The 25675-nt window shown below is 46.7% G+C and overlaps 1 protein-coding gene and 1 non-coding gene across 7 annotated transcripts in view; both read left to right on the forward strand.

Moving 5' to 3' along the window:
• C32H12orf49 (chromosome 32 C12orf49 homolog) overlaps positions 1–25675 on the forward strand; it is a 317095-nt gene that overhangs the window by 116064 nt on the left and 175356 nt on the right. The window lies entirely within an intron of this gene.
• LOC116661032 lies at positions 19430–19531 on the forward strand. Its single transcript, XR_004316798.1, has one exon. It is a non-coding gene; the product is annotated as a U6 spliceosomal RNA (small nuclear RNA).

Consider the following 25675-nt stretch of genomic DNA (forward strand, 5'->3'; position numbering starts at 1 on the left):
GAAAAAAAACCTTTACAAGTAGAATCAGTGGACCTAGGTCCAATTTGAAGAGTGTCCCTAGGTTCTTGCACAACAGTGGTCAAAGGAGCTTAGGAAATGCTGGCTTTCTTTGCTGCAGGACTTCTCAGAGCCTTTAAAATGCTAGTGTTCACCATGAAGTTCTGGGGAAGCCATGGGTGGGTTTCTCACCTTTCCTGACTGCAGAATGCTTTGTGGGTGGAGCGGTCTCCAGGACTAGGTATTGTATGCACTTTTGGAAACGCTGGACTAGATAGCCTTACATTTTCCCGTAGATAAAGCCAGAGTCTCAGAGAACTGCAGCCTTTAATACCTTTGTTTTGGCCATTTATAGATCAGCTTGTGTTGAACTTCCCTTAACCTGCATTGGGTATAAACTTGCTATCATTTTTAATGCCAGGAGGTTGCAATTTTATATAGTCTATTACTAGTAAAAGCTGTGTTTTCCTAAGCAATCAGTTTGCTTATATCTAACACCATGAATTTTGCAACTGATTTTATTTCCCTCTTTACTCTTACTGCCAGGATGCTCAAACCAGATTTCTGGGCCACTGCCAATAATGGTATGGAAATCCATGGTATATATTTTGGGTACTGACCTTATGCATTATTTCAACACATTTTCCTACCTCTATTTTCACTTAGTCCCCATTTCCTTGTTTAAATTTTTTATTTTATTGTATTGATGTATGTAAATAGGCTACCTTCTAACAGGTTTTTGAAATATAGTGGAGGCATCCTTACATACAGATTCCGACTAGAATATATTAAATGCTTACTGTGTGCAAGCTACCTGTTAGGGCCCTCGGAAACAGAGATGAACATGTTGTAGTTCTCATCCCTGAGGGACACACAGTGTTGTTGCTGATGAAACAAACTAAGTAAATTACCACAATCAACAGGCATGAATAATCACTGCAACGTTGCGTGTTAAGTAATAAGAAAAATATGTTGCTAAGTGCCCTGGATATGCCAGAGAGACTGAGTAGAGAAACAGAGAGAGACGGGCAGAGCTTCCCCAGGACCCTGGCTACTGCTCCCAGCTGTCCAGGCCTTTCCAGCATCCACCTTCAGGCATGCGAGTGAGGGAGCCTTTGGTTGATTCCAGCCCCAGTCTCAAGCCTCCCCAGCTAACAGAGTGGAGGTCCCCTCTGAGCCCTGCCCAAGTGACAGATGTGTGAGCCGAATAAGTTGTTTTGAACTAAAAGGAAAAAGAAAGTGCTCTGGGAACTTGGTGCAAAGGAGCAAATACCTTTGTAGGGAAGGAGGAGAGGAAGGTTGGGGTTGCTTGCCTGAGACTGTAGGTGGGGGTTCAGGGCATCTGCTCACGACTGGAAAGGGTCTGCAGAACCGTGTGTGTGAAGTCTGTGCATTTTTTGAGAAGAGGTTCCATTGCTCCCATCAGAAGAGTTCCTGACCCACAGAAGGTTAAGGTCCATTGCCTTAAAAGGGTGAGGAAACAGTTGCCAGGACGACAAAGAATGGGAAAAATGTGCAAAGGTCTGGAAGCACTGGAGTCTGTTTTGGTGAATTCGCAGGATAGAAGAGACTGGAGGTTCACGTTCAGCCAGTCATTCTTTCATTCAGCAGATAATTTAGTGAACACCTACTATGGATTAGGCATTGTGCTTGGCATCAGAAATACAACAGTGGACATGATCGTTTGTCCCTTTACAGACCTCACAGGCTCTAGACACTTTCCCAGAAGGCTGTCCTCATCCCTGGACCTTCTTCCCGCTGGCCTGGGAGGCGAGCTCAATCAGCACGAACGTTTCATGATTTCTTTCTTGGGAAGGAAAAAGCCCCAATAAGGAATGAAAAGGCTTCTTTCTAAGTTGAACCAGACAATGGACAGAGCTAATAAACAAAGCTGGAGGGGAAAAAAAAAGTAGCCATGTGATGCGATGTGCTTTTACTTGACTATGATTTCAATTTAAACCTGGACTGTTCGCATCTCTCAACACCCTAAGTCTCTGAAAACCCAGCACCCGTGAAGATCTGTTTTCCTTTTTTTTCCTTTCTCTCCTTTCCCCGTCTCTCCCTTCCCTCCCCTTCCCTTCTCATGTTTTCAGAACTGTTTTCAAGACACATCAGAATCTGACCCTCAGTCATTAACTTGATTCTTGGTTTTTATCACTGACTCACCATTCCACGAAATGTTCCTTTGACTTTACATCTCTGAAATGGGTATGATTATACAAGAAAGTGACGTTTGTGGAAATTTTAAGGACCTCAGGTGATGAGTTTTGTAGAACTTACACACACGCGCGCGCGCGCGCGCGCACACACACACACACACACACTGTCTGATTAGCCTCTAGGCAGAATGGGGGCGGCGGAATTTCCTCAGAACAGTCTAAGCAGAGAACATCTGGTTCCCTTACCTGTTGATGCATTTGTCTGTGTGTTTGGTTGAATTAAGCTGCTTGATAAACTGGCCTGCAGCCACCTCATACTCACTCTTGAAACACAAAGCATTCTCTTTCAGGCAAGGAGCTTCCAACTCTGGGTGGTTACAAGCCGAGGAAGGGGAATGGACACGTTTTGTTTCTTGCTGTGTTCCCAGGATGCAGGTTCAAGCTTGCCCTCCCCACCCCCACCCCCTGAGTGTTATCCTCTGGAAGTCGTCCTTGAACATTGGCGGACTTAGAGAATCCATTACCAGTGAGCCCTAAACCGGTGTTTCTGGCCTGATGCGAAGTTCATACTGCCTATATGTGTTACCCATAAAGTGGAATCGTCCCAGAGCAAGCCTTTCTGTGTTGCAGGGAGAGGCAGGGATGTCAAGGGAAGGACAGCAATGCAGTCTAGTGGGGAAAAAGCAAAAATAAATCCGCAGGCTCTGAGTGTAAAAGCCAACACCTCTTAAAGGTGATGCTCTCTGGTAGACATTGGGTGCTGTGTCTGCTGTTTTTGCCTATCAGCCATTCTCCTTTCTTCTGGAAGGAGCAACCCTGTTCTGTTTGGGCGATCCATCCTCTGCCATTGGCTGTTGTCTTGGTAGTATCATTCCTCAGAGTGCCTTGCCCTCCTCTGGCCAAGATGTAAGCCCATGACTGTGGCTAGTCCAGACATACTCTCCCAGAAATTTGAGTCTTGAAGGATTCGACAGGGTTGGAGCCCATTCATCCAGGTGTCTGTGCCCGGAAGAGACTATCTCTTAGCTCCCCTGGGTCTCCAGAGCTGCTCTGGCCACTGTCCCTTCTGAGGACTGTTCTTTGGCTATTACATTTATTCTGTGAATCCCCCTAGGCCCTTCCAATGCATACTTTTTTTTTTTTTTTCTTTCTCTCTCTCTTAAACTAGAGTCAACTTCTGCCTCAGGCCATAATGAAGTAACTGGCACCAGACTTGTTTTCCAGCGGCACACAACTAGAAAACTGGACAAAATATATTAAATGACTGTTTTCAGACAGTGGGGAACAGGCTATGCAGGACTATGAGCCCTAAAGGAAGGGAAGCAAAGAGTGAGCCCTGTGATCCCCTTGGCTTTCTGCCCAGAAATACTCTTCAGACTGCAGCACAGGAAGGAGGATCCCAAGCAGAGCATGGTGGCCCTCTTTGAGTTGAAGGGACATAGACTGTCATATGCAGAGGCTGAAGAAGCAGGAATTTGTGAGGCAGAGTTCCAGAGAAGGCACTGTATAGATACACGTGCCAGGAATCTGTATAAGGAGACCTCCGTTGAGTCATTGGCTGAATAATAAGTTGCTCAGGCTTTGGATGAAGTGCTCCAAAGATGGCAAAGAACAACTACTGGAGAAGTATAAGCTGAATAATTCCCAGAGCTCTCACATCTAAGGAAGCATAGAAATGTGAACGGTTAACAGGAGAAATATCAGTCACTATAAACAAGACTCAAAATGAAAAAGATGGTGCAATTAACAAACAAGGACTTTGAAACACCCATTACAAATATATTCAAAGATTTAAAGGAAAACGTGAACATAATGAGAAGTGGAAGAAAAAAATTTTTAAAGACTCAAATTAAACTTATAGAGAGGAAAAATACAGTTCTAAAATATAAAATTCACTGGATAGGTTTGCATATTAAACAGCATATGAAACATACTCTTAACATATTAAATAACAGCATATCAACATTTGCAGAAGGAAAAAATTAGTAGACATGTTGACACAATAACAGTCAAACTGTAGCACAGGGAGAAAAAAAGAACTAGAGAAAAATGACCACAGCATCAAAGACCTTTGCAATAATATTAGATGGCTGACCCTACATGTAATTGGAGTGTCCATAGGGAAGGAGGGCAGAAGTTTGGAGGTACGGATGGTTTCAGGCTCTGCTGGATCCAGGGACTCAGACAGTGTCACTGGGAATTTCTCTCTGTCTTGTGTCTTCTTTCCTTGGTTTTGGCATCTCCCCAGGTCATGGCAGAGAGAGCCTCCAGCAGCTCCAGGCTCATGTCCCTCTCATATGTAAATCCAAGAGAAAGTGAATTCCTCTTTCCCAATATTTTCAGCATTTATTCACTCTGATTAACCCACTTTGGATCACGTGCCCACCCCTGAACTAATCCCTGACTCTGATTGGCCAGGTCTGAGAACAAGGGGGTGGGAAAGAGATGATCTCCCAAAGGTAAGCTGTGATGCTGTCACCAAAGTACAGTGTCATGGTTGCTGCACTTTCAAAAACAAAAGACATTTACTATGGTGTATAAAGCACCAAACAGTAAGAGCTTTCAAATACAGCCTCATCCGAGTACAGCTTTGCATGCATTCACTCACTTAATCTTTACAACTGTATCAGGGTGGAAGCTCATGAAAGACTCTGCTCTTTGATGGTTTTCCAGTTCCAGCTCCCAGCCTTGTCTAACTCAAGGAGGTGCCTCCTGTCCCCAGGCACCGCAGGAGCTTCCCTATCAGCTCTGGGCTTTCTTTCCTTCTTTGTTTTTCGCCCCTGGGAATTACCCTGATTTCCTTCAAAACTCTGTTATGCAGTAACTGTAATAATTCTTTCCAACATCACTATGTTTAATAGGATGATTTTCAGGTCATCTCTCCATTGCACCAAGGGTCCACTGTGTACAATGGGTCATCTCCCCATTGTATAGATGAGGAAAGTAAGGCCCAGAGAAGTTAAATAGCTCACCCCAGGTCACACACCTAGTAAGTGACAGCCAGTATTCGAACCCAGAGCCGTTTTCTAACACATCACACTCAGCTACCTCAGTGAATGGTGGCTGGTTAATGAGGTCACACACCTGTGTCTCTGTCTGTGGCATAGTCTTATCTCAAACTAGGGATCCCAGCTCCTTCCTTGACCTTGAAGTCCCCGAGGCACCATCCTACTTCCTGGCAATGACTAAGCCCTGAGGAAAGGAAGCCTCCATGTTTATGTAAGACACCTTGCACCCAAGATGCTGAGAACTTTTTTCCAGTCTGGATGAGGGGGAAAGGGTGGCAGGGAGAAGACCTGGCAAATGGAAGCCATGTGGCTGCCATAACAAATCCTTGGTGTCCCTTTGCTTGGGGCTGCATAACTCCAGTCTTCCTCCATCTTCCCCTGGCCTTCCCCTCTGGTGTCTGTGTGTGTTCTCTGCGTGCCTAATCTCCCTCTGCCCGCTCTTTGTAAGGATACCTGTCACTAGGTGTGGGGCCCACCCAGGAAATCCAGGATGGCCTCATCTTGAGATCCTTAAGTTTGTTCCATCTGCAAAGATCTTTTTTCCAAGTAAGGTCACATTCACAGGTCCCCAGGGTTAAGACATGGACATCTCTCTTTTTTTGGTGGTGGGGGATGGGGCAGGGTGGAACACTACTTAACCTACTGCAGTGAAAAGGCTGCCAAACTTTGCTCCGTCTCTGAGCTGGGACCGTTGAGGAGAGAACCACAGGCTTGGCTGAGGGAGCGAGCCATGGTGGGTTTTCGACGGTGCCGCTTTTATTGTTTTGTGTTTTTCTCTTTTGTTTTGAGGTTTTCTGCCCTCTTTTCTGGAAGGTGCACGATGCTTAATGCTGGGCTCTGTGGTTATTTTCGCCTAACAGCTGTGTTTCCGGTGAGCAGCTGGGGGATGCTTCTGACTCAGCAAAACTGTAGCAGTAACCGTCAAGAAGCCGTTCAAGCAAGGCTAGAAATAAAGAAGCAGTTTCTTCCCCGGCGTGCCCCCCTCCTTTCACTTCCCCACCCGCGGGTACCTTTTGAAAGTCTCAACAAAGCTCTTCTAAAAGAACCCCCGCTTTGACCAGTAGGCTCCAGGCCCGGCTGAAGGTGGCCCTTGGCTAGGCTTTTCCGAAAGCAGATGGATTCCAGAAAGGACTCTGCCAAACCAGCCTGGCTGTGCCTTTGGAAGGCCCCTCCCAGGCTGCCCCCCCCCCCCACCTTTCCCCAGAGGCTTGGGTCTTACAAGTTTCCCACAGGTCTGAGCAGTGAAAGCAGGGGCGGGAGGGACTAATGTGGTTTTCCAGGGTGGGGCCGCAAGGGCCAGGGTATCTGTGTTCCGCAGCCTGTCTGTTTTTAAAAGGTAGTGACTTCACCCTGGGCCTGGGAGGCAGCTCCGAGGTTCTACCCACTGGAGAGAGGCACTGGAAATCCTGCCCACAGCAGGAAGGGAACCAACGGGAAAAAAATCCGTGTCCTGGAGAGCCGACCTCTGTGCATGCTGGTGCCTGCAAAAGGCTCACGGGAGAGCAAGACAGCTGCGTTCTGAGACTCTTTGCTGCTGTTCCGAGAAAGAAAGGAACAAATAAATTTAGCTCCATCCTACGCATCCTTCACAGCTGCTTATTGACCAAACAGAAAGAGGCCTCTGTTTCAACCCTGGCTCGTCAGCTTTTCTACCTGGTGAGGTCTGCCACCGCCCTCGACAGAGGGCCTTTCTAGGAGGTGACTGACCCTGGCCGCCTTAGCTCTCAGCTGGAGGTGCTACAAGGAGCTCAAGTTCAAGGTGTAGGGTGCCTTTTGACATCCTGAAACAAAATGGTAGCTGAGAAATGTTTCCACATGGGCCTCGACTCCTGGAATCTCTGATGTGTTTCTTTGGAAGGCAGAGCGTGGGGAAGGCTGTTCTGAGGCCAGCCTGTGGATCGCAGAGCCATCAGTACAACTGTTTGTGGAAATAAAGAACTCGCTGACAGGGTTTGCAAGTTAAGAGACTGGAACGAGGCACTGAAGAGGTTCCATGGGCCTCACTGGTGTGCAGAGGTTCCTATGGGGCCAGGGCAAGCTCTGGACTCCATGTCAGACACATCCGGGTTCAAGTCCTGGCTCCGCTACCTAAGGGCAGGGTGCTCTGGGCAAGGTGGGCCACGTCCTCACCTGGAAGTGAGGTGTCGGCCAAAACCTTAAGCCTCTCTGAGCCTCTTGGAACAGCAGTAATGATATAAGAGGCTGTCAGGACGTGACATCACATATTGAACACGCCTCGCTCAGTTCTTGATGTGCCAGGATGGCGGGCAGGGCATCTGTTTCACCCACCTAGGCCCATTTCCTTGCCTTCTGGCCACAGCAGCCCCTCTCTCTTAGCTGTAAAGATTTGGGGCTCACCTTACTCTCACACTCTGGAGGTGAGTTCGTGGCCTAGGCCTGATGATGGAGGGTCTCACACATCCCTGACCGTAGTGATTAGTTCCTGGCTATGCATGAGAGAGCCAAGTGGAGATAATCAGAGCCAACTTCAGGGATGTTGACAGAATTACTGGGATAGAGAAAATCTTTTTGGGTTTCTGAGTGGTCAGATTTTCACCTTGATGCTGCTAGTGGCTCTCTTTATGTAAAGGAAGGAAAAATCTGTCTGAGAATAAAGCCAACACAGAGGAAGACAAACTTGGAGTGACTGTGTTCTGACTATTTGAGCCCCTTGACCCAGCCATGCCTGAAGCCATCACCCCATGAACTTTCCAGTTCTATGAGCCAATACATTTCCTTTTTGGTTTAAGTCAATCTGAGTTAGGTTCCATCTCTTGCAATCAGGTGCATCCTAAGAATCACACAGCTCAATACGTTGCTTTTTGAATTTGAATTTACTTGTGGCCTCATCCAGAAGCAAGAGGCAGGCAGATGACTGCTCAGTGCCATCTCCGGGAGTGAGAGTCTGTGAAGAGTCTGTATTTTCTGGCGTGCTGATTTCCTTTGGGCCCCTCTTGCAGATAGGGAGGCAATATAGTGAAGAAAAAAAAAAAGAGTTTTAGAATAAAACAGATTGAGCTCAAATCTCTTCTTCATCACTTATTAACTCAGAGACCTTGGCAAGTAACTTATTCCCTGTGATCCTCTGTTTTCTCACTTGTGGAACGGGATGTTAATACTATAGGTGAATTGCAGTGTGTACAGGTACTAAAGCCAGTGTGAAGGCAAAAACATCCATGAAAATCCCTCAGACTCCCCTCCCCCTGCAGGGTTGAGAAACAGCTCTAGAATCACACTTAGCACAGACAGCTGTTCATCATAGGGAAGGGTCCTGGAATTGGAAACTGCAGACGAGCAGGTCCACATACTCTGTTTCTGTGCTTCCTGTGTAGCAAGTCCACGTAGGGACAAGACAGGTGGCCTTGTCCACACCCTTTCAAAAGCATTATCTGCTTTGCTTTTTGGCCAACTGGCATGCGGTTGAATTGGTGTAAGTTACCCATGCAGGGTGTACCAGCTCCGCTCCTGCCTCAGATTAATTACTGCGAGCATCAGAGGCCCCTGTGCAGAATGGGCTTTGCACAGAGTGAACTCTTAGGCATTGCACCTGCTACTTTTATTGTTCTCACACGTAGTGTAAATCTTGTGCATAGTAGGTGCTCAACACGGGTTTGCTGAATTGCCTTAAATTCATAAGGGTGCTCTGGGCCCTGTGAGGGAGGAGGTGACAGTTCCGAGGGGATTTCGACACACACGGTTCTTGTTGGGGGTTGCAGCTCAGACAGGACCTCCCACCACCACCTGCTTCAATAGTTGTCGCCCCTCTTGTACTTCTCCCACCCCTGGGCCCCAACTGCAGGGAATGTGGGATCAGTTTGCTTAGAGACCACCCTCTGGCCCCCAGCCCTAGCTCCTGCACTTGACCCCCATCCAATCCCTTTACTTCTTGGAGCCTCATTTTCCTTCCCAGGAAAACAGGGATCCTAACCCTGCACTTCTGCCCAAGATCGTCGGGGGTGGGGGGGCTTGTGCACCAAACTCACACGTGGGCATCACAGGTCTGAGGTTCAGTCTGTGGGCTTGTTTCATGTGGCCCACATTTTTTTCCCTTAAATATATGAACTACATTTTCCCCAGTTTTTAAAATTGAAGTGCAATTCACATAATATAAAATTAACCACTTTAAAGTGAACAGTTCAGTGGTAGTACCTTCACAATCTTGTGAAGAAACATGTTCATCACCCCAGAAGGAAGCCCCGTACCCGTTACTCATTCGTGCCCATTCCCCTCCTCCCCCCAGCCCCTGGCAACCACTAGTCTGCTTTCTGTCTCTGGATTTGCCTGTGATGGATGACACTCCATGTAAATGGAATCACACACTCCATGACTGTGTCTGCTTCTTTGATTCAGCATCATAGACTCGAGGTTCATCCATGTTGTAGCAGGTATCAGTACTTCATTCCTTTTAAAGGCCAAATAATATTCCATTGTATGGCTGGACCACATTGTGTTTATCCATTTAGCTGTTCATGGACTTCTGGGCTGTTTCCATGTTCTAGCTATTGGTGAATAAGTCTAGTATGAACTAGACCAGATGTGCTAGTTTGAATACCTGCTTTCCATTCTTTTGGGCATATAACGAGGAGTGGAATTGCTGGGTCACCTGGTAGTTGTAGGTGTAATTTTCTGAGATGGCATCACATTGTTTTCCACAGCGGCTGAGCCACTTTTCATTCCCACCAGCAATGCATGAGACTTTCAGTTTCTCCACATCCTCCCCAACGCTTGTGACTTTCCATTTTCTTTCTTTTATGATTGCATCCTAGTGGCTGTGAACTGGTACCTCCTTATGGTTAGATTAGATGGTAACAGGCAAAAGGAAGACTTCATTTACGAATACAGATCAACAGTTTTTCTTGCAAAAGGAAAGAGCTGTCAAGACTGGGACCGCCTTCAGGAGGGGCAGGCCTTGTCTGAAGCTCAGTGGCAGCTGGTCCCTTACCTGAAATGATCCTTCCTGGTCTTCCACAGACCCCTGTCTCTCCCTATCATCCCCCCAACTCCAAGTCACCTGCTGCTTCTTATCAAACTGCACTGCTGTTTTTCTTTTCTCTCTCTCTCTCTTTTATTTATTGAAGTGTAGTCAGTTATAATGTGTCAATCTCTGGTGTACAGCATAGTGTCCCAGCCATACATATACATACTTGTGTTCATTTTCATATTCTTTTTCATTAAAGATTATTACAAGATATTGGATACAGTTCCCCATGCTATACAGAGGAAATTTGGTTTTTATCTATTTTTATATATAGTAGTTAATATTTGCAAATCTCAAACTCCCAAATTTATCCCTTCTCCTCACCCGGGTAACCATAAGATTGTTTACTATATCTGCAAATCTGCAGCACTGTTTTTTTTAATAGAAGAAACCAGCACCCGTGTCTCCATTAAAAGTGAGGAAAAGGAGACTTGTGGAGCCCTGTGGTGTTGAAATCGAGGAAGACCCCTAATTCTTTGTGGAAGTGTTTCAGTGTGCCTGCATCATTTACTCATTTCTGCCACCTGGTCCGTATGGGTGTCTGAGTGGGCGACACACCCCCCCACCAGCTCTGTCCCCTCTCCTTCCTTAGGGGTGGCAAGGAGGGCAGAGCAGAGGTGCGGGGACCGTGCCACTGACCCCAGGCTGATACACCCAGGCACGTGGTCCTTCTGCCTGGAACTTTCCGTCCTGCTCTTCACCACCCAGCACAACTCCAATTCTTCCCCAAGTCTTAGTGTGAACACTGTTTTCTCCACAAAGTCTTCCCTGATGCCCCAGGGCAGATCAGGTATCCCTGCTGTGTGTGCTTGTAAGACCCTGGACTCCCCCGAATCCTCAGCACAATTGTCACTAATTAATCCCTTACATGATTTCTTTCCTCTTTGTACAATTTGGACCCGTTCGCACAATCACACAACCGTTTACGCCATGGGTTTGGCGCTTGTCTGTTCTAGTCCCTCTTGTGCCTTCTCATATTATTTCTTGCCTCCATCTAGTGTTACCACTTCTCACTGCCTCCCACAGGTAGCGACTCCAGGGTATTCAAAATAAATCCTTCCAACCCGCTTTCCAGTGCTTATGAAACATATATAATGTTGTTCTTTGGGTGTGTTTTAAATTTACGTCAATGGTATTGTATCATAAATCTCAGTCTAGTTCCTACTTTTTTCATTTCGTACTATATTTTAAGATCTATCCACGATGACAGATGCAAATTCAGTGTATTCTTCCTGCCCACTGCGTATTATCCCATCATCTGCATTTATCACATTTGGTTTATCCATTTCCCCCAACATGGATGGGTAGGTCACCTCTGGCTCCTTGCTGTGACAAACCTGGCTGCCACCAGCATCCTCCCACATGTCTCCTTGTCATCCTAGGCAGGGGCGTCTACAATACACACCTGGGAGAGGCATCGCTGTTTCACAGATTGTTAGGCTTGAATTGAGTGCCCCCTGCCAGGATATGTTGAAGTCCTAACCCAGGAGTACCTCAGAATGTGACCTTGTTTGGAAACAAAGTTGTTGCAGGTGTAATTAGTTAAGATAAGGTCATGATGGATTAGGGTGGACCCTTAATCCAGTATGACTGTTGTTCTTATAGAAAGAGGGAAAACAGCATGAAGACAGAGACTCTCAGGGAGAATACCATGTGACGATGGAGGCAGGGATGGGAGTAACGCAGCTGCGAGCCAAGGAATGCCAAGGATGGGCAGCCATCACCAGAAACTAGGATGAGGCAAAGAAGGGTTCTCCCCAGAGAATCTGTGGGACATGTATCCTAGGTCTGCATCCATAAACTTCTCGGAACATTTGGAACTTAAAACTTTCTCTAGATGATGAATACTGGCAATTTGGATCACTCTCATATACAAACACACTCCATCAGTCCATCCATCCATCCATTATCTATACCTCTATCCGTCATCCATCCATCTGCTCATTCTGCAGATTTTTACTGAGTGCCTGCTCAGTTCTGGAGTCACAGTAATGAACAAGACAAACAGATCCTTGCCCTCATGGAACTTATCATTAGTGGGGAAGACAGACATTAAACTAACAATTATTTAGATGCAAGTGTGATAAGCTCTGTAAAGGACAAATATAGTGCCTCTGAGAGCAGAGAACGGGGGGACTTGGCAAAGCCTGGGGGTCGTGGAAGACCTCACTGCAAAGGTGACATTGAAGCTGAGGCCTGAAGGATGGGTAGGAATTGGTCAGAGGAAGCATGTGCAGGAAGAGCCTCCCACGTAGAGGAGAACAGGTGTGCATAGTTGGAGATTGGAAAAGCATTTGGTGCTTGTAAAGAAGTAACAGAAACTCAGCTGGAGTGGAGGGAGGGTGGGAAGATGTCTGAGATGCGGCTTAATAATTGGCTAAGCCAATAACCCTGAGGGTCCCCTGGGGATCTGTGCGTCGGCAGCAAAGCACCACCCTAGATGAAGTGTAGAAATGAGTTCCAGCCCATCCACACTTCAAAGCCAGTCCCTTAGTTTGCTGAGTAACAAATGGGCCCAACAATATCCACTCCATAAAAAAGGTGAGTGATAATAATACAACACCCTGGAAATGCCTCAAGGCACCTAGGGAAAAAAAACAAATGTAATCCATTCATTTTTGCCATTATTTAAAAATCCCACAAGTTAGTAACACATACAGCATAAACAAAGGAAATGATTATCCTTAGCATTTACCTATTTCTGGTCTTTCTTGGAGATGAAAAGATGGCTTTTAGAGGCTTGTCTCATTTATCCTAGAGCAGGACTATGAAGTGCTACAAGGTGGATCATTATAGACGAAGCAGCAAAGAAGCTGATCGGTTATGTCCCCTCCCAAGGTCATACCGAGAGACGAGGAGAGAGGCAGGGGAAGAAGACAGGCTTTCCTGCCTCTTGGTCCATTGCCAGGCACATTACAGCCAGGCCAGGGAGGAATCATTTTCTCCATAATTGGGAATACCACCGAGAGCTAATTTCTCCCCACTCGATCCACAGAGTGGAGAAGAGCACTTGACCTAGAGTCTTCTTGTGGGGGCGGTCTGTCGTGCAGACTGTGAAAACAATCAGCTAGCCATCCTATTTCCATTCTTTTGGGCTGCTTCGGGAGAGAGAGAGAGAGATCACGCCTCAGTCAAGGCTGGAAGAGCCAGCCTGCAACATATCCACTCAGGGCTGTCAATACTTGGGTTTTACATACACCCAGATTCAGAGGCAATAGCTTAGTGGCTCTCCATCAATTTAACTCTCATTTCAGGTCCATAGCTCACAGCTAGAAACCAGCCTACATAAAGCCTCATAGTATGTGTGTCTCTTCTTAAGGATACTACATTCCACTAGGAAAACAAAACTACTATTAGAGGAAGGCTTGATGGATGAGCCTGACGTTAGTATTTTGCCCAACAATTACAGGGTCATTCTCTTGGAGGGGGACACCCCAGTACACATGCAGGATTTGGTTAATGAGATTGGCAGAATCAAGGAGGAGCTGGGAAGATAGAGGGTAGACCAGCAAGCCCAGGCACCCAACCCTTTAGTGGGCATCCAGGTTTTTCTCTTGGAAGCCCTTAGGGGATTGTACTACAGAGAGAAACCTTTCTTCTGACCTAATTTCAGAGTCCAGACAATGAAAATTAATTACTGAACAAGTATTTGTTAAGTGCCTACTCCATCCAGATTCTGGGCTAGCCAACGGGGACATACAAAGGCTTGAAGCTATTGGTATGGTCTGAATGTTCTGAGCATTCGGCTCAACACGGTGCTCCAGGTAATCCCTGCCAGGTGGATCCAGGTTAGTACTGGGGATGAAACCTATTTGTTATCCCTGGTCTGGGAGTTCAGAGTACAAGCGAGGCTCTTTGATACGGCAGAATGGGCTAGGCTTTGAAGGATGGGCAGAATATAGCTGGGGGAGATGGGATGTCTGTTAAGGCAGTATTTTGAGACAAGCCAGTTTTCATGCATTTCTGTCTTCTGTCCATGGACATCTTAGCTGATCTGGGACACTGGTGAGGTCACCTAAGGGCAGGTTTGTAGACATCTGCTTGGCAGACACACAATAGAGCACACACATGGGACCCGCACACACACAGACACACACACACACAGAGTATATCTATTCTAGGCATGCTCATTAGCAGCTAACTTTAATCATCTTTAACGCTTGCATCTCAAATACCAAATACTTTGGTGTGTGCTGTCTATGAACACACACCAAAAATAGTTCTGGGTAGATAAACACATGCGCCAAGAGGCTGGCTGATTGCAATCTGAGTCGCGTGAAGTCACTGCCTCCTGGATCCCTTCAGTTCAGCCTAGGCAGGAATCTTAACACAGGATATCAATAAATAACTAACCTGAACCGCCCCCCAGCCAGCGATGCATGCAGCTCACCACTCTCAGTGGGAAACCGGAGATGCTCTGTCCCTCGTCCTTCAACAGAATGTGTCTGCCTGAGGCTCGCACCCTGTGGCTGAAACTCACTGCTTCTTGCACCCAGCTCACCCCCGAAGGCTGCAGCAGCCCTTGCAATGAGGTGTGCTGTGGCTGCAAACTTGCATCATTTAAAAAGAGTTGATGAATGTCAGTGAAATGGAGAAGTTGCCTGTGCCTTTCTGCTGTTTGTCTCTTACCTTCCACATTCCCAAGTACCTGATGCTGGCTGCTGACTTGATTTATCCATCATGACAAGAATTCAAAAATTGAAAAAAAAATTACAGGAGTGTACAGCCTTATCCCCACCAACTACCCACCAGAGGAAGGACCCAATGTCATTTTGTAGTGGATTGAATTATGGCCTCTGCAGAAGGTGTGTCCACATCCTGACCACCCCACCCCCCAGAACCAGTGAATGTGACCGTATTTAGAAAAAGGGTCTTTGCAGATGTAATTAAATTAAGAATCTTGAAATGAGATTGCCCCGGATTTATCTGGGTGGGCCCTAAATCCAATGTCAAATATTCTCATGAGACACAGAGAGGAGAGACCAACAGGGGAATGTCAGGTGAAGACAGAGGCAGGAATTGGAGTCATGAGGCCACAAGCTCAGGAATGCTGACAGCCACCAGGAGCTGGAAGAGATAAGGGACAGAGATCTCCCCTGGAGCCTCTGGAGGGAGCATGGACCCACTGCCACCTTGGTTTTGGAACTGTGAGAGAATGAGTTCTTGTTGTTTTAAGGCATGAAGTTTATGGCAATTTGTTTGGCAGCCCTGGGAAAGCCATGCATGTTTCTTACTGCATTAATGGAAAAGTGGGGAAAAGTTAAAAAAAAAAAAATAGTGGAGAAGCCAATAGGTTTTAAATAACAATTCACATTTATGGAGTCCTTACCATAGGGAGCACCTACCAGGTTCCTGTGCCAGTGGAGTGACAGACCTCAGTTTGTACCCAGCAAGGTGAGCCCCAGAGGTCATGCTTTTAACCAGCTACCCTGTGCGTCTAGAAAAGAGTGGAAGCTGCATTTGGAAAGGGAGATGGGAAGGAAAACGAGGGAAGTTAGATCTGAAGGAGACTTGGAGATAATTTGAAATTTGAGGGCCAGATGCTGTGGAGGAGGGATACAAAAGTTCTAGAGTTTTGCTTTACCTTATATGTAGGAATTTTGGGGTGTTCTCTGAGAAATTTGTTAAAGATTTAAATTGCTCACCAGTTTAAATTCAAAAAAAAAGTTTTGACGTGACACAGTGCTGAGACTTGCACGTGTGGTACCTGTGTTTTAGGTTACTTTTATACTCGTCTGACATTTACTCCCTGTGCTCTGGCTCATCTGCCAAAATCTGTGCTTGGTGCTGGGCAGACCTGCGGATCAAAGAGAACCAGACCCTGCCCCAGGGGGGCTCAGCTCATGAGGTGGGCAGGGTTCAGCAGACAAAGGTCCTTGAGCCTGGACATCACTCTGTGGGCTGTGGGCTGTGGGAGTTTTTACACAGGGGATGAAATTGAGAAAGAGTGAGAACCAGCTCAGGGTTCCCCAGCCTGCTCAACCTTCTGAATCCCTGCCCTCTCTGGCCCTTAGAGGCTGGTGGCTAAATGGAAAGACTGATAAACTTGCTAGACGACTGAGGATTGAAGAGTTACCCCATTCAGGTAACACCATCAGATTAAAACCTTTTTTTTTCCCTCTAGACTTTTTTAGTATGGAGCGAGGATAGAATGGGAAACGGGACTGCAGTGATGTGATTGACTTTTCAAATCTTACCACTTTGATAGCCCCTCCTGAACCCAGTTGTAGGGTTGGTCCTGGCTTTCAGAAAATATTTGCCTTCCCGATATGGACAAAACCAGTTTCTTTTCATCTTTGAGACTACAGGGGAGTCACTTTTGAGGTGACAGTGCAGCTCTACAGTTACTAGAATTCAGAGTATGATCAGCAGTTAGCCTTGAAGGCCCTTGGAGAGATGTTTAATTGGTTTCTCCCAGTCAGTCCAACACAGCCGGGTTTTCTATGCTGTTGGAAAAGGTTGTTGATGCTCAGTTGAACACCAGATTTTAGAGGCTGTATTGTATGAAAACAGCAGATATTTAAGCACTGGACTCAACCCCGGGGGCTGAGAGGTGCTCAGGGCTGAGACTACCGCACGGACCCCAGATCCACACCTGGAGCAGAAAGGCAGGTGAACCCTTGCCTGGCCTGTATGTGTGTTTATTCTGTCTTTTCTATCACTATTATATTAGTGTACTTATTATTATGATTCTGCTGATTGCATACATTATAGGACTATACTGTAACGTAAATATTTCTTGAAAGTTCTAGCCTTTCAGTATAAGAATTGTCCTTTCTCAGAGTGGAATTTGGCCCGCTTAGGTGTCCATGTGGCTCTGCTGAGGGATTGCAGTCTTCCAGCCAAGTTGGGTCTTGTCCACCATGATACAGAAGCCAACTTTCTGAATAAATCACAGAATTGCTCCAGAGTTGATATATTTACCCAAAAGATTGTCTTCTACTGCCCTGCACCCATAATAGTTGTGAATGTACTTTGCATTTTGCTGTTATTTTATGTAGTGTGGCTTTTCCCAACACATGCTCTGGGAAACACCAGGGTGGTGGGGTGTTCTGTGGAAAAGGAGTTTCCTGGGTTGAATAAGGTTGGAAACTACCTGCTTTTTGATGTGTATTCTCACATCAAATGAGTCTGAAGTAAAGACATCTGGGCAACTTGGTTTAATGCAGCAGTGGTCAAATTTGGTAGCCCACAGAATCATCCTGTTTGGTGCACCTTGGGAACCAGAAGCACAGGGGAGGAGCAGGGCAAGAGGTGGCTAGACCCTGGGTTTCTTAGGCCCTGGGGCAAAACTGAGTTGGAGAGTGGCGGCTAAAGTGGATGTTTTCAACTGGCCAGACCTGGACTGGACTTACGATTATTGGAAACTGTCTAGAAAACTACAGGACCTGCCCAGGGTGCCACTAAGGGCTGGGAGAGGGAGATCTGTAAGAGTATGGCTGATAACTGTCTTTGGAGGAAAGTCAGCTCTTTTCTGTTCATACCCACTGGGCTCAAATACACAGTAACCTGTCACAAAGAACATCAGTCTAATTGAGGACTTCCGTAGTGGGGTGACTAGCATCCCACCAAAATTTGTGTCCACTTGGAGTCTTGAAATGTGACCTTATTCAGAAATAGGGTCTTTGCAGAGGTAATTAAGGTGATGATCATACTAGATTAGGGTGGGCCCTAAATCCAACACCAAGTGTCTGTGTAAGAGGTGGAAAAGAGGCACACAGGGAGAAGGCCTTGTGAAGATGGAGGCAGAGGTTGGAGTGATGTGGTTACAAGCCAAGGAATGCCAGGAGCCCCCAGAAAATGGAAGAGATGAGGAAGAACCCTCCCCCAGAGACTTCGGAGGGAGCACAGCCCTGCTGCCACCCTAACTTTGGACTTCTGGCCTCCAGATCTGTGGGAGAATAAATGTCTGTTGTTCTGAGCCACCAAATTGGCATTGATTCGTGTAGCAGCCCCAGGAAATCAATACAACCCGCTGGTAGTGTCAGCCTCAGGTGGGACAGGACTCCCCACACAGCCTGAAACTGTGACTCAAACACCTCCCATCGATGAAAATGTGATGGATACATGTGAACCTGAGACTTGCTAATTTCTGCAGCAACAGTGGATAATTAGTGAGAGGCTGCATGACAGTCCCGAGGGCTCTGATGTAGCGTGGAAGAGGAGAGGTTGCAGAGCGAAGGGGCAGTTTGAGGGACCCTGAGGGGTGGTGGGGTACAAGGAGGGCAGGTGAATCCCACTAACTCTTAGAGATAAGTCAACTAGAAAAGATGAGAGGAGCCTCGTCTTGGCAGTCCCGAGAAAGGGTGACTTGCTAAAGGGACACAGCTGGGAGGAGATCAGCAAGGATGGAGCCCCCAGGCTGGGCTGCAGCGAGTTGCCAGATCTGGACCTCGAGGACTCACGCAGCCCTTTTGCAACTAATCATGTATGCTCAGGGTCAGCCTGACAATCCAGTGGACTCGGGGTCACTTCTCATATTCCCAGAGCTCAAGTCTCTGCTCTGTGACCTTCCACAACCAGCTCCACCTCTCTTAGCCTGTTTTCTGATCTGTAAAATGGAGGTAATAAGTTTGCTTGTAGCACCTTGTGGGGGTTCCGTGAGATAATGCACACACAAGTGCTTCACCCGGTTCCTGGCACAGAGCGCATTCTCCCTTTGTACTGTTCCTGGTCCTGTTCATGACCTGTGAGCCCACCTACCAGCATCCACATGCTGAGTGCTTACTACGTGCCTGACAATGCTGAGACCTGACATGATTTTGATTGTTGCAACAACTTCAAGGAAGCAATTACAAGTACTGCTGACCCTTGACCAGCATGGGTTTAAACTACACAGGTCCACGTACACACAGATTTTTTTTCAGTAAATCCTAGAGTATTATGCTATCGGTTGGTTGAATCCTCCATGCGGAACTGTGGATATGAGGGACACCTGTAAAATTATATTTGGATTTTTCAACTGTGCGAGGGGTCCGTGTCCTTAACCCGTATGATATTCAGGAGTCAACTGTATTCTTATTTTACAAATGAGGAAATTGAGGCTGTGGACAGGACATCAGCCAGGGTCCCCACAGATGGCAAAACCAGGCTTCAGAGTCAAGACTGATCACATCCAGAGTCCAGGCTTTTTACTACTGCATCTGATAGTGCACAAGGTGATTTTATGTGCTACAAGTATGGAATTTTTACTCCTAATAGTTACATATCCATTCTATTTTCCATTAGAAGAATACAGGTTTTCTATTTACAGTAGTGATTAAATTTTCCTTTTGAAATAACATTCAGTGCTCACTTCGGCAGCAAAAATCCCCAAATTGGAACAATGCAGAGAAGATTAGCCCCTGCGAAAGGATAATATGCAAATATGTGAGGCGTTCCTTGTTTTTACAATGTTATATTATTGTCAATTATATCTAAATGAATGAATGAATGAATGAAGTAAACTTATATAGCAGCATTCATAATAGCCTAAAGGTAGAAACAGCTCAATTATCCATCAACAGATGAATGGATAAACATGCTGTGGTGGATGCTGACAATGGAGTATTATTCAGCCATAAAAAGGAAGGAAGCACTGACACAGGCTATAGCATGGATGAACCTCGAAAACGATGCTCAGTGAAAGAAGCCAGACACAAAAGATCACGTATTGTATGATTCCATTTATATAAAATGTCCAGAACTGGCAAATCCATAGAGACAGAAAACAGATTAGTGGCCATGAGGGGTTAAGGGGAGGTGAACACGGGGAGAGCCGGCTTCGTGGGTATGAGGTTTTATGTTGGAGTGATAGAAATGTTTTGGTATTAGATGGAGGTGGTGGTTACACAGCACTGCGAATATACTAAATGCTGCTAAACTCTTCACTTTAAAATGATTGCGTTTAAGTTATGTCAATTTCACCTCAATAAGGAAAAAATTAACTTATCTAAGTTTAAAGAAGAAAATTAATTTCCTTAAATGTTTCTTTATTTAAAGAAAAATATGAAGTAAATCATAGCACAGGGGGAGTACGAAGGTGGTACTTAGAAAACATGGCACCGTCTTATCCATTAAAAGCACAAGACATCTCCTTAAGGGCAGAGTCTGGCAGAGTCTGAGTCTTGTCCTTCTTTGTTTTTTTTTTCCCCCTGCAGCCAGCTCAGTGCTTAAGAAATACTTGTTGAGTTCAGCTCAGCCCGGCTTAGTTAATTGAGTTAAGGCGAGCTGAGTCGTACTGAATGCACCAGCTGGCTGGCCTGGAGGAGATCCAAGTTGAAGATGTTAGGAATCACACTAATTCAATAAGCGGCTGCAAGGTAGTCTAAGTGATGCGACCACGTGTTTCCTTACCCGACTTAGCTGTGTTCCGCCGGCACCTGGTAAGCCTTTCCTCCCCTGGCATCCGCTGTGTGTGTGTTTGCAGGAGGCAAGATAGTAGGAGAGAAGGGAAAAGGAAAACACAGTGGTCCTCAGGCTCAGCTGGAAGCCCCTGGATGGTGGAAGGGAGTGGAGAACTTCCTGGTCTGTCTACGTACAGGTGAGGCTGCAGTCTACTTCTCCCTTGTCCAAAGCACTCCTTGTGCACCTCTCGTAGCAATATAACCAAGAGCTCATGCCCTTGACTCTGATTGCCTGAGTTTGAAGCTTGGAGAAATTAATTCATCTCTCTGCACCTTCATCTCCTCCTAAAATAAGGATGAAAATAATACCCACTGCACAGGGTTCTGGGGAGGACTCGATCAAACAGTTCCTGTCAAGTGCTTAGCACACACTTTCGAGAGCATTTGTAAGCACTCAGAAAGGTTAGCTGTGATGATTAACAGTGACCAGCACAGAGGAGAGGTGGATTTGAAATGCATGGCAGGGCTGGTGCACGGATACCAGCTTTCCAGACATGGGAGGACAGAGCGGAGGAATTGTTTGTAAACATCTTAAACAGAAGCACATGGCTTACTCATGTAGGTTCTTCTGGGATGGTGATGTAAGCTCAGAGTATGAGGCGGGAGTAGCAGAATCTGGCTGTTTTTCTCCCTTCTGGCAGGATGTTTCCTACAGATAGAGTCCCCAGTAGCTGCCTGTCCCCAGAGACCAGACAAAAAGCCACACAAAGTTTTCCTCTTTCTGCTCTGCTCTGGGAAGCTGCTCTATTAATGTTAAGATTTGCGTCCTTGGTTAACCAGTGATGTGTGCTGGAGGGTTGTATGTAGTGGTCTCTGTCCACAGATCTCCAACCCACCTGCGAAGCTGTGAGTGGAAAGGGAAGGACACGGGAGCCCAGGGGTGTGATTTCTCAGACTCTGCACTTTGTTGCGGCACATGTGGCCTTGGTCAGGCTCGTGCTTCTTTCTGGTTACTGTTCCTCATTTGTGACTGTGCGAGTGGACAGGGGTTGCAGAAAAATCAGATTTTCAGGTTTAAAAATATGAGGAGCGGTTTGTTTAAATAAAAATGTGCAAAGGTACATATACAAATGGACATGAGATTTGCCACCTGGTTGAAATAGGGGCAGTAAGGGGTCCTATAGTCCCAGCCACTGAGCTTCTGTCACCCGTCTTCCTTGCTCCCATTCACTGTCTTCCTCCCTCCAGCAGCACCCAAGAATGCACATTTTGAAAACCACCAAATGAATGAATTCATGGGGCGGGGGGTGGGACTAGAGTCCCAGATCTAGATAGAGTATGAGGGGGTCCTGGAGGTGGTCCCCAGCTGCATGGAGGAGGTAGAGCTCGGATCTGTGTGCAGGTCTGCCTGGCCTTTCCTGGCAGCATGACATGGGAGTGTAGGACACTATGGCTTTCTGCCCTCCCAGCATCCATTCCTCCTTCTGGTAAGAGCACCCCAGTATTCTTTGGGGAACCACTCACTTTCACTCTGCCTGTATGGCTTGGCTAGGCTTCAGCAGTGAGCACATGACTGGGGCTTGGGCAATCAGATTGTTCTGTTCTATCCCCCTTGCCATAGTCATTGGGTTAGCAATGGGCATCTGAACCTATCAGAACCCACCAGACCTGACCCTGGAACTTTTACTGAGGCAACCAGGAGAAAGTCTTGATATGACTTTGCAAAAATGTAAAACAGGTAGAAAAAGCCAATCTCAAAATGAAAACAAAACAGAGAAAGGCAGAGCCAAAGAGATGGGGAGAGGAAACCCTGGAGACTTAATGGAGAGCCTGGATCCAGCTATGCCTGAGCTAATACAGCCCCTGCTTCTCAGTTAAAAACTCCAGTACATTTCTGATCTAGCTTGAGTCCATTCAAGTTAAGAGTTTGTCACTTTGCAACTGAATCTTCCTGACTAGTACACATGGGCAAGTTATTTATCTCCTTTAAGCTTTGGTTCTCTCATCAACTAAGTGTCTCTAAAAATCCATGAACCTCACCTTTAAGTGGATCTATAAACACATGCATTCCATCACAGCAGCAGCAGCAGCAGCGGCAGCAGCGGCAGCGGCAGCAAGAGACTAGCAAGAGTGGTCAAGGACTTTGAATATTTATTAGTTCTAAGGGAAGCAAAACAAGAGTTGGTTAATATCAGTTCACTTTATTCTCTAAATGAGGCCGGGGGAGAGCAACAGACAAATAAGTGTCCATTATAAACAGGAACAGAGAAAACAGGAGGAGGCTACCTATTAATGGGAAAAGGCCAGGGGAATGCATATGAGGCCTCAATTTTGGATTTTTTCTATTAGATGGTGGGGGAGGGGTCCACAGGGGACTAAGGTTCTCACAGTTCTGCAGGTGGGGCTGAGCCCAAGGGAAACCCCGCCAGTTGTATAAGTCCCCCCCAAGCTCTTGAGACCAGGGGAAAATCCAGGGCAAGAGATGAGAGGAATTTGTCTTAGAGCAGAAGGTTCAGAGGCATGAGTTCTACAAGGGTGGGTGAGCCCCCGACAAGCCACAGCCATTGACAGTCAACATCATGCACGTGGCCAAATCTTCCCTGGACAGACACAGGCTGGCCTTTTGTGTCCAGGAAGAGCTGTTTCTGGGGACTGCCATCTCGGAACACTATTGCGGTCTGCTCAGGAACCCTTGAAATCGAAAGCCCCAAGCTCCCCCTTGTCACTGCCGTCGCACAGAAATACCACCAGGGGGGATTTCCCAGGGAATTTTTTGCAACCACTCAGATGTTTCATTTCCCATTGTTTGCCAGCCCCTCTCGGAGCCTCAACTGTCAAAGCGGCAGCAAACACAGGCTGCTTTTCCCCCAGGACCCCTCAACGCCTGCTCTTGCTCCGGCTCCACGTTGGGAAGCTGGCGTTGGCAAGATGTGATCCACTGGGCCAGGGAATAAGGTCTGTTAGTCAACTAGTGAAGCAAATCAGCAAAGGGAATACTGGGCTTTCCCCAGCCCACCCTGCTGGGGAGGTACCGTTCTGTGCCACCCCCCCTGGTTATTAGTATAGTCATGGCAACTAATAATTGTATTTATAGAAAGAAATCCCTTCTACAAGTCCAAAGCACTGCCTGAAATATACAATGCAGCTGTTAAATTTTTGCTCTTTAAATAAGAACTCGTATCATTTTTTTTCCCTGATCCAGCATATTTTAATGGGATTCTAAGTTGTATTCCATATATCAGTGCTTAGAAATGATCATCTTTATTGATTGATTGAAGACATCTGTTTTAGGCAGGCACTGTGCATTTTAGGGACCCAAATACTCTATGGAGGTGGAGAGACTTTAGGGAGGTTTAGGGATTTCAAGGCAACATGGGGTGGAGAGGGATAAACTGGGAGTATATCCAGGGGATGTTAGTCTGAGGGGTAGGTAGGAGTAGCCAGGTGGACATGTCCATGATCTCTCACAGATTGGCACTGAGCACATGTGATATGCGTAACCCCAGGCACCCAGACAAGGCTGGGCACGTGTGAAACAGCCCGATTCTATGAGATTCAGGGTTAGTGAAGATACCTGGAAACATCCATTTGTCAGGGCCCACCCTCTGCATGACAGACATTGCCCCAGTAATGAATTTATTCATGTAGCCATTCATTTATTCATCTATTAAAGCCACAGATATTTACTGATTTCTGTAAGATATGCCAAGTCGAAGCTATATGCTGGGGACACAGAGGTGACCAGAATCAATCTGGTGCCTTTCCTTTTAAAGTTTCCACTCTAGCAGGGCAGACAGCCATTAAACAAATACCTGTGTAAAATGACAAAGAAATGTACAATACAACAAAGAACAATCGAATACACATATGAGAATCTTCCTGCCCCCTCTTTTACTGATCTCCCACTTTATGCCAAGTGCTGTGGGGCTCACAAATTTGAATCAATGCCTTGTGCAGCAGAAGCCCGAGGACCAAGGAGAACTCCTGACAGAAAGAAGCCGGACAGCGGTGACAATGGTGCTTTACAGTTTACGTGGCTCTCTTTACACTATGGGCACTCTGGATCCTGCCAGCACGACTGAGCTGGCTGTTTAGGAGTTATTCTCTCCACTTCCCATGGGAGGAATCCCAGGCCCCGAGAGATAAAGGGACTGGCCTGCCTGAGGTCACACAGCTCGGAAGGCCAGGAGTGCCAAGCCTATTTTTACAACCACAGGAAGGGAAGCAGAGTGAGGTAGCCACTTTATTTTCCCAAAGTCATACTATGTGTCGGAGCAAAGGAAACGTAAATGCAAAATTCCACCTAGAAGGAGAATAGAAGATCTTGAGACCGGCAAGTCTCAGAGAGTGGAAATTAAGGGAAATTATGACACAGGGCGAGAATTCTAACTCACATCTCTTCAAATGGGACCTTTCCTCTCTGCCTCCCAGTGGGTAGGTTTTAGTCTGGCCAGAGCGTCATCTCAAGTCACCAGAACTAACATTTATTAACCCCTCTGATATCCCAGACATCACAATATTCCCGTGGGGGGTGGGGGGCTTCAAACTCCCATTTTCCAGATGAGGAGGCTGAATCACTGACCACACACAACTAGCAGAACCCAAATTTCAGCTGTGGTCTATCTGATACTGGGACCTGTGGAGCTTCTGGTCCCCAAAGCTGCCTCACACGGAGGGCCTAGGAGTCTGGGCAACAGGGTGCTGGGGGAGGTGGCCTGGGGAGGCAGGGCCCAGGGGCTGACGAGGCTGCAGCACCGCCCAGGAATGCAGCCCAACCCGCCCACTTTTTAACACGGTGGCATCCCTGTCAGACACCCTTGTCCTTTTCCTGTGCTGGCCTTCGTAACACAATAAATAAACCCTTAGAGAAACGTGACCTGAGCCAGGCAGTAAATGATGGCACTGTCAGTTGTACACGACTGTTGAAACAAACACAGACTGTAATCATCGTGCTGTACGGGGAGAAAGACATTTGGCAAATGAGATTCCATTTTCACATTGGTTTGTGCTGAGCATATAAATTTCCTGCGGGCCGGCCAGCGTTGGGGATGTGTAATTGATTGCCTGCATTATAATAAACAAGCCGTGACAGGTGATCATTCATCATATTCTGCTGAACGTTCCAGCACACCAGAAAACGGAGGAAGAGAGGGAACGCGGGAGCGAGGGAGAGGAGAGGAGGAGCCTGGGGGAGGGGAGAGGGTTGGA

This window comes from Camelus ferus, chromosome 32, assembly GCF_009834535.1.
Source record: "Camelus ferus isolate YT-003-E chromosome 32, BCGSAC_Cfer_1.0, whole genome shotgun sequence".
In the NCBI taxonomy this organism is placed as follows: Eukaryota; Metazoa; Chordata; class Mammalia; order Artiodactyla; family Camelidae; genus Camelus; species Camelus ferus.